We start from the raw sequence: 7,298 nt of genomic DNA, 5'->3' as shown, positions 1-7,298 counted from the left end.
TTTAGATATATGTTGATGACATAATCTTTGAATATACTTTTGAATCCCTATGTGAAGAGTTTGCAAAGCTAATGGGGAGTGAATTTTAAATAAGTATGATGGTTGAATTGAGCTTCTTCATAGGGCTGCAGATTAAACAAAATTCTCAAGGGACAATGATGTGTTATTAGAAGTACATCAAGGAGATAATAAGAAATATAACATGGGAGATGCCAAGGCACTTGATAATCTAATTGGAACCAGCTCAAAAATGGATAGTAATAAACTAGGTTCTTCAGTAAATGAGATAATATATAGGGGGATTATTGGATCCTTACTGTACCTTACTATAAGTAGGCCAGACATTGTATTCAGTGTAGGAATGTGTGCTAGATTTCAAGCCTGCCCAATAGAGTCTCATTTAAAAGCTGCAAAAAGAATTCTTAGGTATCTGAAGGGAATAGGGGACCTGGTCCTATATTATCCATTAGGAGATAGTTTTTACTTGGTGGAATATGTTAATGTTGACTATACTGGATATTTGATAGATAGAAAAAGCACTTCAGGAATGGCACATTTTCTTGGGTCACCCTTAATTTCCTGGGGATCAAAGAAGCAAAACCCAGTTGCTCTATCTACTTCTAAAGTTGAATATGTGGTTGCAGCTTCTTGTTATGCTCAATTGATATGGATCAAGCAGCAATTAAAAGATTTTGGTATTGTCACAGGCACTATCCCTCTGATATGTGACAATATAGGTGCTCCAAACATGGCTAAGAATCCAGTGTAGCACAAGAGGACAAAGCAATATTGAAGTTGTGCAAAACTGAAGATAAAATAGTAGATATCCTTATTAATCCTCTTTACAAGGAATAATTTGTAAAGAACAGGTTGAATCTAGGTCTGATCAAAATGACTTGACACCCCATATGAATAAGTATTTCTCCACAAAAAATATTTATGATCAGGAGACAGGTATCCTTGGTAACGTATGTATTTGTTAGTCTAACTCAATAGCATACCTTTATAGGTATACACCCATGGAAACAACTTTAGAATAAAACAAATAAAGTATGCACAAACTTGAGAATTCACTCAAAGAAAGAGAGGGACCTGGTCTCATATCTCTAGTTAATATCATGAATGTGCATGTTTTTTTCTTTTTGTTCTATTAGAAAAGGTTGCATCCTCTTTCTCCTTATCAAAATATTTGTCTTACCCAAAATTGAAATCAAACTCATCATTGCATTAAATCCATGAACCCTTCCCAACTCAACTATCCTAACCATTCAAAGCCAAACCCTTTCTTCACTTACTTTTCTAATGAAGATTTATCCTTAAAAACATATTACCCCTCTGACAGTGTGATTACTGGTGATCCTTGAATCTAATTCTTCTATCACATGACCCAAATGCAAGTTTTAATGGTCCTAATAAACAAAATGACAGCCTAAAAACAAAAGTCTCTAAATTAAAATCTAGAAATCCTACTGAAAAACACCAGAAAACTAAGAGACCTAGTCTTAAGAAAAAAAATAACTGATGATGACCCTAGTAGGGATTCTAAAAGAATAAAAACAAAAGACAATAGCTAAAGATGCAGAAATTGGGAGATTACAAATACAAATTCAGTAATTTTTAAAGGAGGGTCCTAGGGTATTTGCAAAACTTAGGAGTGAGAATAATGAACTCAAGAAGAAGGTTACAATTTTAACCAATGAGGTTCTGAGCTAGAATACAGATATCAGGATTTAAACTAAAGAGTTGTTACACTCTCTTCTTCAGATGTTCTTAACTTCTCAAACCTTCTCCCCAAATCCTCCACCTTTTTAATTCCTCCAACTATGTTGCTTTTTCTATAGAATAGGAAATGTAAATCTTGCACTGCAATGATACCTAAACTGTTAAATATGACTGAGTTGTTTTTTTTTGTGATCTTTATCTAGCTCTACTTTATTTTTAAAGTTGTTCTTCATATTAGAGTTGTCCCGGTGGCCATGAGTTAACTAACCTATGCTTACTACTACTCTTGGTTTACTATAACTTTTCAATGAAACAAAAAAGGGGAATACTGATTATATGTGGTAGGGACAAAGTACCATAAGAGTATGGCATATTGATAGGGGGGAAATAATGGCCCATATTAATAGAGAAAAGTGTGATAAGGCACAACAGAAGTATGATGAGGTACAATGGCAGGGGAAAGTAAATGAGTCAAGTTTTTTATCAAAAAAAATGACAAAAAGGGACCAGGTCCCTAAGTTGCAAAATGATGGAAGCATGGTGTTGCATGATAGGGTGAACATTCGCCGTCAGTAGGGGTCCCTCGTCTGTATTGGTAATCATACTAATTAAATATGATGAATATGTATTGATGCTCAAAACTCTATGGTTGGTTTGTCATCATCAAAAAAGAAAAAATTGTTGTATCTTGTTTTAAAAATAAGCAGCTGACTACAAAGGACCAGGTCTCTGGATGTTCAGGGCTACAATACAGCTGGCACATGTCTGACCAGTTTTTCCTCTTGCGTAACAAACTACGCAAGTATTGCTTGTACTATTTAGGACACCTAGCCCAATTGAATTTCAACCCTAATCATTACTCAACTATAAAATAAAAATGATGTTTCCCTACAGTGGTTTTTGCAAATTCAAAAGAATAAAAAGAGAAAAAGGCAAAAACTCAATTTTAGCTCAAGTTCTTAGTATTTGTATGTTAAAATAGCAACAGTTCTTGAGTCCAGTTTGAGTCTGTAAATGAATTACTCAGTCTATAAGAGTAATGATCTTTTTTTCTTATTTTGAGAATGCTTAGGTAGAGTTCCTAACTGATGTTTCGGCTTTTAACGAAACATTTTTCATTCTTTTCTTAGTAAAATTGCATGTTTCAAAGAAACCAAGGTTGCTTTTAATGCTAGTTTTTAGTGTTTCAGGGTAAGGAGCTGACTTAAGGAAATGACTCAGTAAATTTGCAACAAAAAAACATTTCTGACGATCAAAATAGTGGACAGACAGTTTTGATACGGACCACTAACTCAACCATCAGATTGAGGTAGAACCCATGAACTCTAAAGGCCCAACGACGGTCCATGTGGTGTACCGTCAGTCCTGTGATAGACCACCACTTTGGCCATCAGAAATACATAGATCGAAGTATTTTTTAAGGCTCAGTGATTGCCAAATTAGTGGACCGTCAGTCCTGCAATAGAGCACCACTCAAGCCATCAAGATTATCTAGAACCTGACTCTCCAGTACCACCAGCGACGGTCAAGATCGTGGAAGTCAATTTAGCGATGGACCACTATATGAGTAGTCGGTCTTAACCAAAAAGTGACCATCCAAGATAAGCTATGACAGACCAAATGATAGACCGTCGGTCTTGCAACAGACCACCACTTTAACCATCACTTTGGATGTGAATTTAATATTATTTGAATTTTAAATTATTTTTATGGGGAAACATATAAATACCCAGTTTTAGGTTTTATTATGCATCTTTTATCCATCTCTTATCATTGGTTAGGATTTTTAATACTGAAAAATACATTGTTACCTAGTTTTTCTCAAAGATTCATTGGAGATTTGTCGATCTAGATTCTTTTATCATATTTTCTATTGAAGATTGAATAACAAAAATTATGATTTTTGTAAATAAACTTTGAATTAATTTATGAATAACACAATTATTTCTTCTCTTTATTGGTTGGAAATGTGTGTCTAAGCTCCCATAACTAGGGTTATGGGAGCCTTAATGTGAAAAGCTAATTTTAGGTTGTGATCAAGTAAATTCCCATGAGTAATTGATATTGCATACACTTTTTTTCACTTTAATGACTTTTAATGGTTGCAAACTTGAAAAGTGAGCCTAAGAACAACACTTGTTCAAATAGAAAAGTGCTTGTTGGGAAAAGAAATGGTTTACATAAATCTAAAGGCTTTAAACTTTGGATAGAGGGTAGACACCTTAACCGGATCAACCCATGTAAGATTATAGTTGAATTAATTCTATGTTCCTTAAGTTTGAAAGAATTAAGGGATAAGTTACTCATTTAGGTTGAGAAACTAATGGGTAAAACCATAGAATTCAATTACTCTTCTAATAAGAATTGTTCATTGGGAATCCAAAATAGGTCACAACCTTAGCTGCTTAAGCATCTTGGTAACCATAACTCTAGTTTGACTTCTCTTATTGAATTACTTTAAGAAATTTGACTTATAGTTGGATTACTTTCTATGACAAACATTTGAATATAATTGATAAATTAAAATACCCCTCTATTCTGGAACCTTTGATCAACAGTCTAGTAACAACCATAATACTTAGTGAGCATAGTATTCCCTGTGGGATTTGACACCCAACCCAGTTGGGTTCTATATTTGATAGCGACCGTCTACTCTCTCGATAGAGAGGTGTAATTTGGCCATATCAAATTTTGGCGCTGCTGCCGGGGAATACGATTGTCAATTAAGTTTGTGTTTGTTAATTGACCTTTGGTCAAGTTTCCCAAATTTTACTTTTGTTTGTTGGTTTTGTTCTGTGCAGGGAAGTGATTGTGTATACCAAGTACATGGATATTGGGTGCACCATTATTATCAATACATCTAGAACCGCAACTAATTGGCAGAATGGCAGATCCCTAAGATGCTGAAAGACTAGACGCTTTGGCTAGACCTTAACTAAATCAGCAGAATGATGGTTGATCTTGGGTGTATTTATATGCCTAAGCACCATAACTTACCCATACTTTAGCTAAGTTTTGAGAACAAAGTGCCTAGTTTCTTATGTTTTTACTCTACTTCGATATAATTGAGCTAACCTATGTGATTAGCATGATTTCAGGTGTTAATGAGGTAGATAGAGACATGATGGGACTACAGATTTTGGATGACAAATCACACAAGAGAAAAGTAGCTTGTTAGACCAAATGTGGCGCCTAAAAACTATGTTCAAGACTAATTTATCATTTATAATTAGTTTAGGGACTTACAAGGCTACTATGAGAGAGAACATTACTAAAAAGACTTGATATTGAATTATTATGATTATTCATTATTTTGTATTATTTTTGCGCAGAGAGTGGTGGCTTAGCACAGAGGGAAAAAACACGCAAATTCATCTTCTCTGCCAAGATTGTGCTTACTTTTTCGTATGATGAATATTTCTATTGTGATTCCCATTTTATTCATGAGTAGCTAAGTTTATTAGTTAGGGTTATGGAAGCCTTGTAACATACAATATATTACTTTGGGTTTTTAAATTCATCATGTATTGATCTGCTTATATCATAATCTCTTTACTTATCTTGAATTCTTGTGGTTGCAAACTAGAGGATTAGCCTTAAAACTCAACTTTTCGACAGAAAGGTTGAGGTTCGAAAAAGAGAGTAGTGACAATAAAATAGGATTTCCAACCCCTATTTCGTATGTTAATGCCTTAACAGGATTAACTACTTAGAGATACCGTATTATTTTTATAAATACTTTTGATTTGAGAGAACTAAAGTGAATTAGTCATTGATAGTTGAGAAACACTGGGATTATGTTATTAAATACAATATGTTTCTCTATAGCATGATGCATGTATGAACTCGTAAATCCCATAGTTAGAAAGTATTGAAAACTACAAGGTGGATATAACCCTAGCTTACTATTTCTCTGGATTCAAATACTACACATCTCTTATCTTGTTAATCTGAAACTATAAATTTGTGAACTGAATCAAACCCCCTATTTATTTTATGGAAACGAATGATTAAAAGTCAACTAATATGCATACAACTTAATTAGCACTCTATTCCCTATGGGATTCAACCCCAACCTAGTTGGGTTGTATATTTGACAACTATCGCTTACACTCTTGTAAGAGAGTTGTAATTTAGACGTATCAAATTTTAGCACCGTTGTCAGGGAATACAGTTGTCAATTGTGTTTATGTGTGTTAATTGTTTGTTACTCAAGTTTCCTTATTTTACATTTATTTGTTGTTTTTGTTCGTTACAGGCCTATTGTTGTTTATACCACGCACTAGAAGTTCAGGAGAACTATTATTACCCTTAAATCTTGAACCTCATCTCATTAAAAGAATGGCTAACGAATAGAAAGCTGAAAGATTAGCCGCTTTGGATAATGCTCAATTAAAATAATAGAATGCAAATAACCCAGGTCGGATACCTAATCTAGATGAAGAGGACCTAGGAGATGATAATTTAATTGACCCGACTAATAGGAGGCATGCAGCAGGAGTAGTTGCACCTGTAAATCGAAATCGTTCATTCAAAGAAAGACTAGACCGTCAAGCTGTGCAGTTTGATATTAACAATGATAAGGATGATTTAGATGGAGCTGGAGCTACAGGGGCAATCATTCTACCACCACTAGATTCTGGGGTGAAATTCAACATCACCAGTACTATGATCCAGCTACTGAATTTGAAAGGACTCTTTGGTGGATTACCTAGTGATGATCCAAATCTATATATGGTGAATTTCATTAATATTTGTAAGTCGTTTGATAATCCTAGAGTGGGACAAAATGCTACTCATTTGAAATTGTTCCCACTGTCTCTGTCTGGAGAGGCAACTAAGTGGTTGAATGAGCTGGCTCCTAATTCTATAATAAACTGGAGACAATTGAAAGTAGCTTTCCTAGAAAGGTTCTTTTCACCCTCTAGAATATTACAGTTGAGGGATAAGATCAGCAACTTTAGGTAATTGTCTAATAAAGCTTTGCATGATATTTGGGCGAGGTTTAAAAAGAAGTTGACTCAATGCCCAAACCATAAGATGACTGATGAACACTTGATGGAAATATTCTACAGGGCTTTGAACTCACTTACAAATCCAATAGTGGATAATGCTGCAGGAGGAGCTTTTATGGAGCTCACCTTTACTAAGGTTGTGGACATGTTAGAAAAATAAATAAGACATGTATATCATGGCATACCAGAGATTCTGTGGTAGCAAGCAATACTGGGTCTAATGTAATATTAGTAGAGCAGCGTAAGAGAGAAAAGGAGCGTGATCAGGATATAGCTCATATAAAAACCCAGATGGATCTGCTCATAAAATATTTGCTATCAGGGAATGTGGAAAAGGTAAAGTTGTGGGGTTCCATGGTAAGGAAGCTGAATCAAACACTGAGGAAAAGACTAACTACTTGCATAACCAAGGGGTTTCCGGACCGGTGGTCAAGAAAACTAAGGTTGGAACCACCAAGGATATTGGAAGAATAAAAGTGACAAAAGTGAACTGTATGTACCTCCTAGAAGCTATGATAATGATGCCACCAGTTAAGGCAAAATGTCCATAGAGGACATGAT

The sequence above is a fragment of the Capsicum annuum genome, chromosome 12 (assembly GCF_002878395.1).
Source record: "Capsicum annuum cultivar UCD-10X-F1 chromosome 12, UCD10Xv1.1, whole genome shotgun sequence".
NCBI lineage: Eukaryota > Viridiplantae > Streptophyta > Magnoliopsida > Solanales > Solanaceae > Capsicum > Capsicum annuum.
This window is presented reverse-complemented; position numbering follows the sequence as displayed.